Source organism: Lycium barbarum, chromosome 10, assembly GCF_019175385.1.
Source record: "Lycium barbarum isolate Lr01 chromosome 10, ASM1917538v2, whole genome shotgun sequence".
NCBI lineage: Eukaryota > Viridiplantae > Streptophyta > Magnoliopsida > Solanales > Solanaceae > Lycium > Lycium barbarum.
In genome coordinates this window covers 108,104,184-108,122,020 of record NC_083346.1, presented here as the reverse complement: position 1 = coordinate 108,122,020, position 17,837 = coordinate 108,104,184, and positions in this window count along the sequence as shown.

The window sequence follows — 17,837 nt, the reverse complement described above, 5'->3', positions numbered from 1 at the left end:
TGACGGTCCGTATAACATTTATACGGTCCGTCAAATGGTCACAGAGGGTCACATTTTGCTGGGCAGTTTTACGCTTCATTTTTACGGTCCGTATAAATTTTGACGGTCCGTAAAACAGTTATACGGTCCGTAAAATGGTCACAGAAGACAATGTTTTGCTGGACAGTTTTACGGTTCATTTTGACGGTCCGTAAAACAATTATACGGTCCGTCAAATTGACTCAGGCCAGCGTAAAATGGTCACAGAAATTCAATTTTTGCTGGGTAGTTTTACGGACCATTTTGACGGTCCGTCAAACAGTTTGACGGTCCGTAAAAATGGGCGTAGAATTGCCCGATGGGTCAGATTTTAAGATATTAATAAGAGACCCAAACTCATTTTTTTTCATTCCCATTTCTCTTACACGACTCAAGGGTTCTCTAGAGCCACCCAAACACTTCACATGCAAGAATCCAAGTGAAACTAAAGATCCACTTCATTAATTCACAAAACTAAGTGTGAGAAACACATCAAATCCATTCAAGTCAAGAAATTTCATAGAAGGTGGAACTAGGGTTTTGTTCAAGTGAAGCTTTTCAACTCAAGGCTTATTCCTACAATAACTAAGGTAAGTTTTATGATGTTTCATGTTGATTAAAGTATTGATAAGTTCTTGGGAGAATAGTAAATGGGTTTGATAAAGAGAATTATATGAACTATGCTAGGGTTTTTGGATTGTTGACTTGAGATTGTTGTATTCATATGGGTGATGAAGAACGATGTTAATTACATCTAATTAAGACTGTAGAATCACCTAGAAGTCATAGAATGGGGATTGGGTGAAGAAAACACCATTAATGAAGGTTGTAGAGTTTCATGCCCACTAAGTGTTTGATAAAATGCTTAGATGACCAAAGCATGAATATTATTGCTAATATAGAATCCCTTTGACTTGTATTGATATAGATCAAAGTTGAGAGGGTTGACGAACATTGTATTACGCTCAAAGGCTGGAATTAAGGTATGTGAGGCTAACTATCTACGTTAGGGAATATTCATGATTCTCCCTATGCCTCATTCTTCATGCTTGTCAGAAATTTGACTCAGAACATAGTTTAGCCTAGTTTCATGATATGATATAGAACTGTTATCTTCTAGGGTTGCAGTTACAGAATTCGTTCATGGTTGTCACTTTGAACATCATGAACTCAGCACTTAATCTTTATAGACTTGTGCATTATTATCACATGAGTCTCAGTCAGTGTATAACCAGTTATTTCCAAGAGTCCCATAATCAGAAGCAGTTATCATGCTATCAGCTATAGCCAGAATCAGTTTTGTAAATTGTTAATGTTGAACACCTGTATCTGTACTTTTGGGCCCTAGGCCACAGTTTATGCATACGTATTGCTTGGGCCAGAGGCCACAGTTTTTGTGCACATTATTTGGGCCCTAGGCCACAGTTATATTTACAGTTTTACAGGTGATTCTTCATCCAGAACAGGGAGTACTTCAGCTTCTTGCTTTCCTGTTTAGTTCAGTTTCAGTTTTCAGTTTCAGTTTCAGTTCCAGTATTTTTATTGCTTCAGTTGCTTTATATACCAGTACAATTCAAATGTACTGATGTCCCTCTTTATTGCTTGGGGGCCTGCATCTCGCGATGCAGGTAACGATACACAGGTTGACGACCCAGCTAATTAGGAGTGCAAGTATCAGCTACTGGTGAGCCCCACATTCCTTCGGGGCGTTGTCAGTTACCCAGTTATTTCAGTTTATAGACAGATCTATCATTCAGTACTCTTAGAGGCTTCATAGACACAGTTCAGAAAGTCAGATATTTATTATGATAGCCTTGTTGGCAGTTGTTAAATCGTTTTGGTTTAGCCATGTAGGCTACTGTCAGATATATTTCAGATTGTCTAAGTATTTCCGCATTACGATATTTCAGTGAGAATTTTAGTTAATCAGCATGTGTTAGTTTTATTTTATAAATTAGTTATGTTTTGGTATCACATGTTGATTCAGCCAGCCAGTTGGTTCGCTCGGTCACATGCAGTCAGGCACCGGGTGCCGTGTTACGTCGAGGCCCAGGTTCGGGGCGTGACATCCCTGGGCTGATGAATCATCAGAGAATGTCTCTGACACCCGTCACACCTCCGGACAAAATTTTTCGAATCCCCCTCTATCCGGTTCCAGTAGTAACCGACTTTTATAATTTTTTGGACCAAAGCTTCTGAACCGGAGTAGTTGCCGCAAGTCCCCTCATGGACTTCTCTTAAAACATACTCCGTTTCTCCGGGACCCAAACACTTAGCCAGGGGGGCGAAGAAAGATCGTTGATATAATTGGCCATCTACTAAGCAGAAACGCGCAGCTTTTGTCCTTAGCGACCGGGATTCTTTTGGGTCACTCGGGAGCTTTCCATCTCTTAAGTAATTGACGTACCCTTTGCGCCAATCCCAAGTTAAACCCGTTGTGTTTATTTCGGCATACCTGTTCTCTATCGCCGTATTCATCAAGCGCACTGTAGTACCGGGATTAATTTCTCCCCCTTCGACCGAAGATCCTAAATTGGCCAATGCATCGGCTTCGCTGTTCTGCTCCCTCGGTATATGCTGCATAGTCCATTCTTTAAACCGGTGTAGTATCACTTGGACCTTCTCCAAATACCTTCGCATCCGTTCATCTTTGACCTCGAAGACGCCATTCACCTGGTTAACGACCAAAAGCGAGTCGCACTTTGCTTCAATTATTTCAGCCCTCATACTCCGGGCTAATTCCAAACCTGCAATCATAGCCTCATACCCGGCTTCATTGTTAGTCAATTTAACAGTTCTAATGTATTTTCGAACAGCATCCCCGGCCGGGGTTCTAAGGATGATTCCTAGCCCGGAACCTTTGAGGTTCGAGGCTCCGTCCGTGTGTAGTGACCAGATACCCGAGGCTTCCCCCGAGGTTAGCAGAAGTTCTTTCTCAACCTCGGGGAATATAGCCGGGGTGAAATCGGCCAGATCTAGGACTTGATGGCCGTTCTAGGTTTGTATTCAATATCATACCCACTAATTTCTACGGCCCATTTAGTTAGTCTACCCGATAATTTCGGCTTGTGCATGATGCTTTTTAGGGGGTAAGTAGTCACTACACATATCGGATGGTATTGAAAGTAGGGCTTGAGTTTTCTAGAAGCGCTTACCAACGCCAATGCCAATTTTTCCAAGCGGGGATAACGGGTCTCCACATCCCCTAATGTTCTACTTACATAATAAATAGGGAATTGCGTACCTGATTCTTCTCGGACCAAAACGCCACTTACCGCTACCTCGGAGACAGCAAGGTAGAGAAAAAGCTGCTCGTCCGCTTTTGGTGTGTGCAGCAGCGGTGGGCTGGACAAGTATCTTTTTAATTCTTGTAAAGCTCTTTGACACTCTGGTGTCCAAACGAAGTCGTTCTTCTTCCTCAGTAAGGAGAAGAAGCGGTGACTCTTATCCGAGGATCTCGATATGAAACGACTCAGCGCCGCTATCTTTCCAGTGAGCCTCTGCACTCCGTTGACGTTATTCACTACCTCGATGGCCTTGATCTTGTCCGGGTTGATTTCAATACCCCGGTTTGATACCATGAAACCCAAAAATTTACCGGACCGGACGCCGAAGGCACATTTTTTCGGGTTGAGCTTCATGTTATACTTGCGGAGTACATCAAAGGTTTCCTGCAAATGCTTTAAATGGTCCTCTGTTTCTAGGGACTTAACAACCATGTCGTCAATATAAACTTCTATTGTTTTCCCTATTTGCTCTTCGAACATTCCGTTAACTAGGCGTTGGTAAGTTGCACAGGAATATTTTAATCTAAAAGGCATAACATTATAACAGTAAGTCCCATATCGGGTAATAAAGGATGTTTTCTCTTGATCCTCCGGGTGCATCCGGATTTGGTTATACCCGGAGTAGGCATCGAGAAAACTTAACATCTCATGCCCGGCCGTCGCATCGATCATTCTATCGATGTGAGGCAACGGAAATGAATCCTTCGGGCATGCTTTGTTTAGATCCTTATAATCAACGCACATTCGAAATTTATTACTTTTTTTCGGCACCACCACTACATTAGCTAGCCAGCCCGGGTACTTTACCTCCCGGATAGAGCCTATTTTTAAAAGCTTTGTTACCTCATCCTTTACGAAGGCGTGTTTTGCCTTTGCCATGGGCCTTCTCTTCTGCTTCACCGGGGGAAACCTCCCGTCTAGGCTGAGTTTGTGTGTTGTCACCTCTGGTGGCACACCTGTCATATCTATATGGGACCATGCGAAGCAATCGACATTAGCTCGAAGAAATTCAATTAACTTGTTCCTGAGCTCCGAGGTTAACCCCGTGCCCAGGTATACCTTTCTGTCCGGTAGATATTCGAACAAGATGATTTGCTCCAGCTCCTCTACTGTTGACTTGGTTGCATCCGAGTCATCCGGCATGACGAATGATCTGGGTCACCAAAATCATCCTCTTCATGCCCCGGGTCCAACCCTGCGTGCTGTGATTGCTATTTGATGTCCGCTCCCCCGATTGAGTCTTTTTCCCTTTGATCCGATCTTTTGGGCTAAGGTGTCGCTTCCTCGACCGCGAACATCTCCCTTGCAGCGGGTTGTTCACCTCGGATGGTTCTTATTCCCTCCGGAGTCGGGAATTTCAGCAACTGATGCAACGTCGATGACACGGCCCTCATGCTATGTATCCAGGGTCTACCCAGTAATGCGTTATACTTCATGTCCCCTTCGATTACATAGAACACCGTTTGCTGAATAGTGCCATTGATGTTAACCGGCAATGAGATCTCCCCCTTTGTGATTTCGCTCGCCATGTTGAACCCACTGAGGACCCGGGCTACCGGTACGATCTGATCGAGTAGCCTTAACTGTTCGACCACTCTCCACCGGATGATGTTGGCTGAGCTACCTGGGTCAATCAAAATACGTTTAACCTGAGTTTTAAAGACAAGTATAGAAATTACCAATGCATCATTATGCGGTTGAATGATGCGTTCTGCATCCTCGTTGCTGAAAGAGATAGAACCCTCGGGTAAATGATCCCGGTTACGCTTTTCGCGAATAGCAGAAACCTTGGCCCGTTTCATCACCGGCCCTCGGGGGGCATCGGTACCCCCGACTATCATGTTGATTACATGTTGGGGTTCGACTGGCTCGGCCCTTTTATGAGTCTCCCTTTCCTTGTAGTGACCTTTGGCTCGTTCACTCAGCAATTCTCGGAGATGGCCATTCTTCAATAACCGGGCTACCTCCTCTCTTAGCTGGCAACAATCCTCAATTCTGTAACCATGTGTTCCATGATATTCACAAACCATGCTCGGGTCCCGTTGGCCCGGATCTGACCTTAGAGGTCTCGGCCATCTTACATCCGGGATACGACCAATAGCCGAGACGAGATCGAGGTGTTGACGTTGAAGTTGTACTCCGATATCTTCGCCAAGTCTCTGTTGACGGCATAGCTTCCGACATCGCTCCTGAATGAGAGACCTCGACTGTTCGACGGGCGCTCGACCCGTTTATCACTCCGACAGGAGAATTGGCTCGGGCCAACCCTGGATTTCTCTGACCCGAAGCTTGGTTTCTCTGAATGAGAATATGGCTGATACTTTTCCCTCGACGATCTGGCTTCCGGTTCGTAATTTTTCTTTGGTCTCTGAAAACTTTTGTTCATATTTATTGGCCCCGGGGGAAGCTCGAGTTGGTCATCCTCCACCCGAATCTTCGACTCGTATCGGTTATGAACATCTGCCCATGTCACAGCCTCGTATTCTAGCAAGTTTTCCTTTAATTTGAACGAAGTCGTCGAGCTCCGAGGGTTGAGCCCCTTTGTGAAAGCTTGTGCGGCCCATTCCTCGGGAACCGGAGGGAGCTCCATTCGTTCCCTTTGGAACTGGTTGACAAATTCACGCAACAACTCGTCGTCTCATTGGGCTATACGAAAAATATCTGCCTTGCGGGCCTGCACCTTTTTGGCACCGGTGTGAGCTTTTATGAAGGCATCGGCGAGCATTTCGAAAGAAGTGATTGAATGCTCGGGCAGGTGGTTGTACCACGTCAATGCTCCTTTTGACAGAGTTTCCCCGAACTTTTTCAGCAACACTGATTCAATTTCATCTTCCTCCATATCATTGCCTTTTATAGCGCAGGTGTATGAGGTTACGTGTTCGTGTGGGTCCGTTGTGCCGTCATATTTCTGGATATCTGGCATTTTGAACCTCTTCGGGATTAATTTCGGAGCTTCACTCGGGGGAAAAGGCCTTTGGATGTACCTCTTCGAATCCTGCCCCTTCAGTAAAGGCGGAGCCCCCGGGATTTGGTCCACCCGAGAGTTGTATGTTTCCACCCTCTTTGTGGTTGAATCTACCCGTTTTGCCAAAGTTTCAAGCATTTTCAGAACCTCGGTGGAGGAACCAACTCCGGACCCATTGCTCTCAACCATCCGTGCCTCATCCCTTCTGGTTTCAGCAACACCCTTTGTCTTCTCGAGGGTCGTTTATCTCTTCCGCTTTGCAATCGAGCAATTGTGATTCCTTGCTCGGCAATCGCTGCCCTCTGCTCCTGCAACATTTCAAAAATTAAACGTAAGTCAATATTATCATTCGGGGTATCCGGTTCTTTCCGGTCCTGTTCTGGGACAAAGTAATTGAATCGTGAGTATTTAAAGGATCGGTGGCCGGCTGGGCGGCATTCTCCTGGTTCACGGTGTTTTGCCGGTTGAGACCCTCCCTCGAGTTAACGGGGTTCGGGTCAGCGGGGTTTGGTAATCCTCGTGGCCTACTGTCTTCATTTTTGGCCATGATCTCGTTGTTGTTGACGTGACTAGATTGCCCACTATTAGCCATTTGGTCCCTTTTTTCAGAGACAAACAGAAGACACTTTTTATTTTGATGGGTAAGATAGAGATCAAGATCAAAGACCACTATTATCCTAGCCCCACGGTGGGCGCCAAACTGTTTACCCCAAATTTGGATAATCAATTAAATTTGTGAGTAGGTATAGGATATGTGGTTAAGCCTCAACCTATTTGGCGAAAAAAGATATATATGGATATGATATGAAGAAAGTAATAATGATCAGAGATTCGCCATAGATTTATGTATCTAATAATATATGAGTGTTGCTTGATTGAACAGATTTAAGAGATGAACACAATGAATCCGGACCAAATTTGATTTTGAGAAAGAGAGAATTTGTATATATTTGCTATTACAAGTGTTATAAAGTTCAAGAAGCCAACCCTCTAAAAGGAGGGCAATGACCCCTATTTATAGTATTGCCCCATGGGCTTCATACAACATGAGGCCCTAAAAAGATAAAGAAAAACTCTGAGAAGGGATTAGGTTGGATTAGGTGGGTCGTACGGTCTGACAACCGTACGATTGGCAGTTAAATATGGCAAGACGTTATCGACGAGTGACAATCGCGCAACGGATATCCCGGATCAACGACCACGATCAAACGGACCAACGACCACGATCAACTCGGCTATGGAGAAACCGGGCCAAATAAAGATCTTTACTCCCTTTGGTCCGAACATTCCTCCGGTCAAGAAAGAAAATCTTCGTGCATGTGCTCGTCCCTCTCTTCCTTTGGTTTCTAGTCTTACCGGTTTTAACATATATCCGATTTTTACCGTATACAAGGTGCTCAATAAAATCAGTTTACATAATTTGTGTTATCCCACAAGTGGGGTTTGGGAGGGGTAGAGTGTACGCATACCTTTAGCTAGACCCTCGGCTCCACAGGAAAAGTAATTCAAAGTAGTTCGAAAAAGAAATAATGGAAGTGAAGAAGCCATGACAAAATACTATAGAAAGCATGACAAAACAGAAAAAAAAAATACTATAGAAAGCATGACAAAGCAGAAAAAAAGAGCAGTAACTATAACAAAATAAATACTACGATAATCAAAGTACAAGAACAACAGGTAGTAACAGAAATTGAACTACAAGAGCCCTCATTCTTGTTTAAAGTGAAATTAATATCACCATGAGAATGCAAATACCAGTGCCCCACCTGACAGGTCAGATTGTAAACAAATTTACTTTCCATTTCTATTTTCTCCCCCCCAAGTCATTTTTCCACTGTTCAGTCAATCCATCTTTTAACGGGGTAAATTTCTAACCATTAAAATTCACACGTGTGCTATTAAATGAGTCAAATATATTTTGTGTAACTATAAATCATTATATAAAGGTAAATTGTTTTCAAATATAGAAAGAAGTTATTCTTTTTGACACGAACTAATAAAGAAATAGATTCACATAAATTGAAACGGAGGAAGTATAAAAAGAGAAGGTACGGTACGCCAGTATCAAAACAACCTGTAAATGAAGCGGGGACACTGTCAAAGAGGGGAGAAGGCGGTTCCACAGAGGGGCATTGTCAATCGCATGGAGGACAACTTCAATAGGACAATGGTGATCATCACAATTTAAATATTTACTGGGGATATAATAGGTCTGCTCGCTTTCATTCAGATGCTTTCGCCACTTGATGAAAAACGCATTGAAGGTCGCATAATCAGCGATATGACGACCCTGAGGAGGAGGAGGATTATTGTTATGATGATACACCACTCTCTCATGATATAGCCGCGGCGGCAGCAACACCCTTCGTGTTGCCGCCCACCCTATACCTGAAACTCCATTTCCCACTTGTTTCAACGTCATCTTGTGCGTTTGCCCTAAACTTAGAATTGAGCTTTAGGTTTAGGCCATGTGTGTATATATATATATATATATATTAAAAGCACGAATAATTTTCGCTAAATGTTGAACGACAAAAATATCCCTTTAAATGTTGATTGACTTTTATGACCTTAAAAATTTAAGTTAAATCAGGATAAAATTGTGATAACCCATAATTATAGTCTAGAGCCCTAGAATATACTTTGATTAAACATTTGACTGAGGGAAGGACACAAAAACGCAAGTCAATTTTTCAACTTAAAAGTTGACATGGAGTAGTACTCCAGCAGTACAGATCTTTTCGGATACTAATCCCCACAACATGCATTCTTCGAAGGATATTTAGAGTCCTAATTGATTTTGGACAACATATGTTAAGTATACACTTATATGAGTCCGTGTTGATTAAGAATAAGCCAAATACCTCTATAAAAGAATCTGTTGTTCTATATTATTCATCATAAAACTTTTAAGGAGTTATTGTTGTAGAAAGAAGATAACAAAATTCGACAAAGTTCTGGACAGATATTATTTTAGTTCTCTTTTGTTCTTTTTCCCCTTTTTTCGAAATTGAGTACTTCTTCCGTTTAGGGTCATATGTATGTACTAATATGATACATGTCTGCAATCTTTCCTTTGTTTAGTTAGCTGCTATACAACAGTAATAGTGCACACGAGTGATCTTAATTTTTTCGGTGAATAATTTTCATTGATTCTTCTTTAATATTAAGAGTATAGTTGAAATAACTGGCTTTAGTTTTAAATTCCTAAAATTATTTTGAAATAATTATTTTTGAATTAAAGTGACAATTAAAATAGGATGGAAGGATCGAGTACAACGGATTTAACACCATTCTCTTTGGTTTTCTCTACTTCCTTCGATTTTCTAACCGATACAACTTAAAAAAACAATGGACATGCATTAGTATAAGGACTTTCAGAGATTGTGTTAATAGGGATGTGTGTTTAGCTTTTGGATAGGAACGTTTTTTTTATCATGTATGCGTACAATTCCATGTCGTCCCTTCGGGGACATCCGATAAAAATGCGTACAATTCCATGTCCGTCATTTTGCTTCATTATGTTCTTACTTTTAACTTTCTGTTCCTTCATTCTCATCCAGCTTCGCTTATCTAGTTCTAGAGAAATTGCAAGGCTATATTGATATAGTTGACATAAACAAAGACCAAAATTTGTTCTCCTATAAATAGAAACCAAAATAGGCTAGAAGTTCTTATAGTTCAGCCTGCCAAGTCTTCTCATATTCTCAAAGAAGTCTTCCTTGCCATTTTGTTCATATTCAAATTAACTAAAAAGTGAAAATAAAATAAAACATAGTACTCCATATGGTATGAATTAGCTTAAGAGTAGTGTCTTTATAAGTTGTATGAAGTCAACTGTAATATTAACGATTTAATATTTACCTCTTTGTTTTTCATCTTTTTCTCTCATTTTCTAGAGCATTACGTGAATACCATACTATTTTACATTTTGTCCGTTTCCTTTTAATATATAAGTTGTGAATAACTTTACCATACTTATTAAGAAAATTAAATTTGAATGGAAAAACCAATATTCTAAACAACATGGGTGCTTCAGAGTATTTTATGCTTAAGTTTAGATTTTAGACTTTAGTTCCAACATTTAGGATGAAGTCGAGCAGATACGAATCTGAGGAACATGAATTGAACTGGAGAAGAGATTTAAATAACCAAAGGTTTTAAGGCCTCATTTTTTTTCATTAAGATTAAGACGTCTGAATCTGAATGCACATCTGAATGATTAAGATGTTGTCTTTAGGTCTGAACACTGAATGATTAAGACTGTTTGTTTTTCAATATCTGAATGTGCATAATGTATTTATTTAAACATAATAAATATACAATTCAAATTAAAAAATAACTAAATAGTAGAAAATAAATACAAATTTACTAAAATAAAATATTATTTGATTAAAAAAAAATGAAACATTTATGTTCACTAGTAATGGTGAAGATGTTTTGTAGTCGTGGTGGGTGGTGAGTGGGAGTGAGTGGGTGGTTGGTGTGAGAAGTAGGCAGTGGGGGTGGGGTGGGTGGTGAGTGAGGGTGAAGGGGTGAGTGGGTGGTGGGTGGTGGGTGGTTGGTGTGAGGAGTAGGCAGTGGGGGTGGGGTTGGTGGTGGGAGGTGGGGTAGTGGGGAATGGGGGTGGGTGGTGTGGGGTAGGGGTTGATGGTGGGGTTGGTAGGGAGTAGGAGTGGGGTTGGTGGTGGGAAGTGGGGGTAGTGGGGAGTGGGGGTGGGTCGTATGGGGTAGGGGTTGGTGGTGGTGGTCGGGGTGGGGGTGGGTGGTGTGGGGTGGGATTGGGGTTGGTGGCGGGATGGAGGCAATGGAGAGTGGGAGGTTGGAGTGGAAGGTGGGTGGGTGGTGGGGTGGGGTTGAGGTGGATGGGGGGGTTAGAGTGGAGAGTGGGTGGGGGTGGGGTTGAGGTGGAGGGTTGGGGTTGGGGTTAGGGTTGAAAAAGTTCCATACAAAAATACCTCTTAATGATATTCAGACTTGATTCAAGATCTTAATGATTAAGACCTATTCAGACCCAATAAGTGCTTAGATCTTAATGCAAACAAATGCACTTAATGGCTTAAGGTCTGAACCATTCAGATTCAGACCTCCAATAAGTGCAAACAAATGAGGCCTAAGAGTCAGCCATTACGAATAAAGAAGATTAATAACAACGAAAAGTTATATACAATTCACGCTAAATTTGAATTATTTTCTTGAGTTAAAAACAATCACTTTGAAATGAATTATTCTTTTTGTGGTAACTAACTTGTTTAATTAATCACCAAGTGCAGAAATACATAATAATAACAGTGCTATCACAGCCTGTTATCTCATTACATCAACTCTTCTAACCAAGGCCCTAATACAGAATTAAAATGGTAATCTAGTTACAGCAGTCCTGATTCTATCTAAGGCCCTAACATTACATACTACTACTATTTCTCTAGCCAAATTCTCCTAGTTTCTACTCTTTTTTTCAAACACCCTCATGTTTCTTTCGATCCATATCCCATCTACAAACTCTGCATAGACCATCCTGAAGATTTGAGATTTTTGGGCTTTGCCTTTTGAATTGGCAATGACATATTGCTTAAACTGCTCCCAGTTCACAGCATCTGGTACTAGCCTTTGTAACCATTCCAGCAACCTATTTGTCACGACCCGGCTAGGGGCCGCGACGGGTACCCGGGGCTAACCACCGAGCACCGCTCTTCTTAATACTCAATTACTCATTAAATACTTCTTTCAGAATTTATAGACGAAACATGTGAAAATCATACTTTACAAGAAACATACTTGTTTTACATACATTTGCCATACGGCTATCAAGATAGTATATACATATGGTAATATCTTGTGGAACCATCTAACCCACACTGCGCATCTACGAGCCTCTACTGACGTGCTATACAATGGACGGAACAAGACTCCGTCATGCCCCAAAATGGATATATATATATATATATATATATATATATGTACGTATACACAAAAGAAATCACAAGCACCTCCGAACAATGGAGTGCTCTCAACAACTGACTGCCCCTATGGCTCTGGATCTAGCTCGTCTCCCTGTCTACCTGTGGGCATGAACACAACGTCCAAAGAAAAGGACGTCAGTACGAACATTGTACTGAGTATAAGAGGCATAAATAATGAAGAGAGAAACAATAACAACCTAATGAACATCAAAGTGAACATGTGAAGCTGAATCATAATCATAGGAAGGATGATGCATGCTGTCTTACTCATACTCTTTATCATATCATGTGTACATATCATGCAAGCTGCCCGTCCATGTCGGAACGGTGTGATCACTAATAATATAAGCCCGCGTCCAGGCCTCCCGCGTCCGGGGTACCATCTCATGCCGCCCACTAGTGGTGTCTGCCCATGCCCGAGAGGGTCATGGTGTATCCGTGTAGCCGCCCGCCGAAGCGGTGTCTGCCCGGCCAACTAGGCGCGGTGTAAATGCAATCATGACATGTTTAACATAAAATACTTATCATCATATACTTTTAAAAACATGCTTATCTTATCATAATACATGCGTGAGCTCATGATCATTTGTACTCTACCGGGGTGACGTAAGGTCGTGATCCCCCGATCTCTTATGGAGCAATTTCTGACATTCTGCCTCACCTCGAAGGAATCAGTACATGAGGTGAGTGTAGACAATGAGGACATAATCATCGCTTTAGCATTATCATATCATATCTATTAGCTCATGGAAAGAAGGGGATTTTATGCTATGGGATTCATGCCATTTGAAGAAAGGGACTAGCCTCACATACCTTGGTCGCTTAGCTAGAATACCGTTCACTTGCTCTTCTGCAATATCGCGTCGTTACCTTCATAAGGGAATTCGAATTATCGTTAGTTAGTGGGCTATAAGAACGCGTCGCTATTTTCTAAAGAAAATTGGGCAACACTTCCTTTGTTTATTCTACTTTTCCCATCGTCTATATCAATTCCCAACATTCACAATAATACCCACAACATTACCACCAACAACCATCATTCATATCGACTCATCACATTTCACCATTTTCCTCCAATTTTTCCATAATTTCCTACCTAGCTTATCATCGTGTTTTCACACCTTTAATACTTATTTCATGGTAAAATCATCATTTCTAGCATATTCATAACCTTAACACTTCAACTTATATGATTCAATTCCATCATCACTCAATGGTGGCACTATTCACCCATTTTTATATGTCTTCCTACAATTCAAGCTTTTCCTATGTTTCTAACACTTAAATAACTTAATAAGGTCATGAAACATACCTCGGATGGTGATTGAACAACCCTTGAGTTGAAATGCTTCGCTCCAACAAAACCCTAGGTCCTCCTTCTAGGAATTTCTTGACTCAAATAATCCCTTTTGATGTGTTCTTGCACTAGGTTATGGTGAATTGATGAATTTGATCTTAGATTTCTACTTGTGTTCTTGGTTTGGGAGAGTGTAGAATATTCTAGAGAGAGAGAGAGGATCGTGTAGTAGAAAGTGGGAATGAAGAAAATGAGACTTGGATCATATTTTATAAAATTCAACTTCAGTCCCGATGTCATTATACGGTTCGTTATACGGTCCGTATAAATTTATACGGTCCGTATAACCGGCCGTAAAATGGACCAAGAGATCACCCCTTTCTGTAACCATTTGACGGGCCGTATAATCGTTATACGGTCCGTATAATTCACCGTAAAATCGACCTTCTTTCAACCTCATTCTGTGACACTTTGACGATTCATTTTACGGACCGTCAAACCGTTATACGGTCCGTATAGTACACCGTAAAACTCACCCTTTAGCCAGCCTCTTCTGTGACACTTCTACGGTCCGTATAATGGACCGTAAAACACTTTTACGGTCCGTATAGTACACCGTAAAACTCACCCTTCAGCCAGCCTCTTCTGTGACACTTCTACGGTCCGTATAATGGACCGTAAAACACTTTTACGGTCCGTATAATGGACCGTATACTCCCAGTTCACTGAAGCTTATTTTCTTGACTTGGTCTCATTTCTGATCCTTATGGAACCTTCGTAAAAGTTGTTCAACTCCTCGATACCAATCTACGGGACCTTATTACTTGCCTTCAAAATGCCGCACACATATTTTATCCTTATTAGCCTATTTTGCACATGCTAACGGAAAATTTCCGGGGTGTAACATTATTCCACACTTTCATGGCAAACTCACACTGCCTAAAGATATGATCAGTTGTTTCATCCTGGATTTTGAAGAAAACACATTTTGTATCCACTTCAATTCCCCACCTTGTGAGCCTTTCTGTTGTAAGCAACCTTTGTTGAATTTGTAGCCACATGGTGAATTTTGTTGTAGGTCTAGCAGCATTCCTGAACATGAGACACTTCCCAGGGACCCTGGGATTGTCTCCTAACAGATGTTTATGGTACTGACTGATGATGCTTTTACTTATGGTTACTGGACTGCTCAAGATGTCCAACTTACTCCTTTCCTCAAAGATTTGCCTAAGCATCCAACATCCTTGTTGGGGGACAGGAATAGTATAGGATGATTGGTCCTTTATATAGGTCCTAACGGGTTCTTGTAATTGTTGTTGTATTCCACAATTCCTTGTTTATCAAGTTGAGTCCACCTGCAGCTTTTGGTGTGCACACTCTACTCCAAGCTACCAAGGCTTTTTTGGTGATTGAATTTGCTCCTGACCAAAGATAGCTTCTGCAATAGGATTCAATGACCCTGATGATAGTGGTAGGAATGGTAAAGAGTTGAGCCCAATATGCTTGCATCCCAAATAACACTGATTGAACTAATTGACTCTTACCAGCATAAAAGAGTTTTTTTGCAGTCCATGAGGCAATTTTTGCAATAATCTTGTCCACTAGTGGCTGCCATTGTATGAGTGTTAGTTTCTTTGTAGAGAGGGGGATACCAAGGTACTTAAATGGAAGATTTCCACTTGAGTAACCTAGGAACTGTAGGATTTTCTCTTTCTCTGTTGGCTTTACTCCTCCAAAATATATTGAACTCTTATTTTGGTTGGCTTGAAGTCCTGATACTTGTGAGAAATGCAAAAAGTAGTCATGTAAAGCAGTGACTGATTTTAACTCTGCTTTAGCAAATAACAACAAGTCATCAGCAAAACATAAGTGTGTGATAGCAAGCCTAGCATATTTGGGATGGTATGTAAACTCTCTAGCCTATTTTAGTCCAGCCAAGCTTCTACTCAAATATTCCATGGCAATAGTAAAGAGGAATAGGGACATTGGGTCACCTTGACATTGTCCCTTTGCTGCATCAAATGGTACTGAAGAATCCCCATTTATCAAGACTGTGCAGTTGACTTTCTTGACATATTCAAGTATCAAGTTCACAAATTTTGCAGGAAATCCCAACTCATGCATTACCTATTCTAGGAAGGGCCACTCCACAGAGTCATATGCCTTTTGAAGATCAATCTTCACCAAACACCTAGGGGAGATGTTTTCCAGGAATAAGAGTGGACTAATTCATGGGCCTTTATGATAATATCCCCAATCTTTCTTCCTGGGATGAATCCTTCTTGTGTGTCACAAATAATACTTGCCATCACTTTGTGCAGTCTAGCAGTTAGTATTTGTTGAGATTATTTTGTAGAGCACAGGGCAACATGCTATTGGCCTGTACTCCTTTGCAGTTATTGGCTCAGCAACTTTTGGGATCAAAGTTAGTGTAGTACAGTTGACTGTCTTACACAATCTTCCTGTTTGGAAGAACTCCTTCACAGCTTCTATCACCTTATGCTTGATAATGTGTCATGCCTTTCTATAGAATGTGGCATTGTAGCCATCTATGCCAGGGGCCTTGTCAGTGCCTATCGATTCAACCCCTTTTCTGATTTCTTCCTCTTTAATAGGGTTACATAGCTCGATTCTTTGTCTCTGGTTCAGCATAGGCCCTCTCTTCATGATCAATTTGTTTACTGCTGGTAAGCTAGTGGCTGCAGCCCCCCATTAAACTTTTATAGAATCTCACTATTTCTGCTTGGATTTCTTTAGGATCAGTAAGTTTAGTTCCATTACCATCAGTAATAGTAGTAATCGGCTTTCTGTTGTTCCTTTCTTTCATAACAGTAGCAAAGTAGTGTATGTTAACATCCCCCAACTTCATCCATATTGCCCTAGACTTCTGCCTCATAATGCTTTCTTCCACCATAGACCATTTCTCCTGGTCTTGTAGCAAATTTTTCTCCTGTGCAATCAGTGTGTTAGAGCAGTTTCTATTCATCATGCTTTGTACTTCTTCAAGTTTAGTTCTTGCTTTCAGAATCCTTTGAGTAGTAGCCTTATAGGTAGAGTTATCTTAAAGTATGGTTGAAGTGCCTTGAATTTCATCCAGATATTTCTCATTGCATTTTGGTGAAGTTTTCTTTGCCACACTGCAGCTACTATTGTTAAGAAGTCATTATGTTCTGCCCAGACATCAAAAAATCTGAATGGAACTTTGATGTTTTGTGAGGCACTTTGCACTTTCAATAACATTGGGGAATGATCTGAAATATTTGGAAGATCATAGTTTATCTTCAAGTGTCCCCATTGCATCATCCATTCATGGTTCCCAAAAGCTCTATCATGCCTACTCCATATCATGTTTGTACCTGATTGCTTATTTGTCCATGTATAGAATTTACTTATCCAAGGCAGTTCATTCAATAGCAAGTCATGTACACATTCAAAGAACTCCTTTACCTCAGCATAAGCCACTGGATTCCCAAATAGCCTGTCATTTGTGTGTAGCAATGCATTGAAGTCACCACAGAGCATCTATGGTTGGTTAAGTCCTTGTGCTATTTCCTTTAGGTGTTGCCATAATTGTCTTCTCTGAATGACAGTGTTGAACCCATATATAATTGTTATCAAACCTTCAAAACCATCATGTATTCCCTTTATTGTCCAATGCAGCAGCTGAGCCTCTTCTCTATGCTTTGTTACTGTATAATAATTTGTATCCCATATAAGCCATGTTTTTCCATTTTCAGCTGGCATATAGTTATTGTGCATCTCCCATCCATCCATTATACTCTTTAACACTCTTACTGATTTGGGGGCTTTTACTCTAGTTTCAATTAAACATGCAAGCTTTATATGATGCTTCACCATGTAATTCTTGAGTTCTTTCTGTTTATATCTCTTATTTAGCCCCTTATGTTCCAGAATAACCAAGTCATAGAGAAGGTGGTTGGTTGTCCCTTTTATCAGGACGGACAACTTTAACCCAATTCTCTTTTCTCACTTTGCCTCATTTTTATTTCTAGCAGCTCCTATACTCAAGTCAGGGAAATTCTCATTAGTTAGTTCAGGAGACTTACTACTAGAAGTATTATTCCCAGTTTGACAGGTGCTTAGTGCTTTTGTTATCACTTGAGAGACTAGCCCTATTATTAGAGGCACATTTGGCTCCTTTCTATGTTCTTCTGGTAATACTTTCTCCCTTGGTATTCCCTCTTGGTGTTCTTTTGATTGCCACCGCATGTTCCCTCTACTTGGCATATTCCTTCTTAGTTCATAGGGTTTCTTCTTTGCTTGATTAGCCTTAGGAGCTTCAGTTT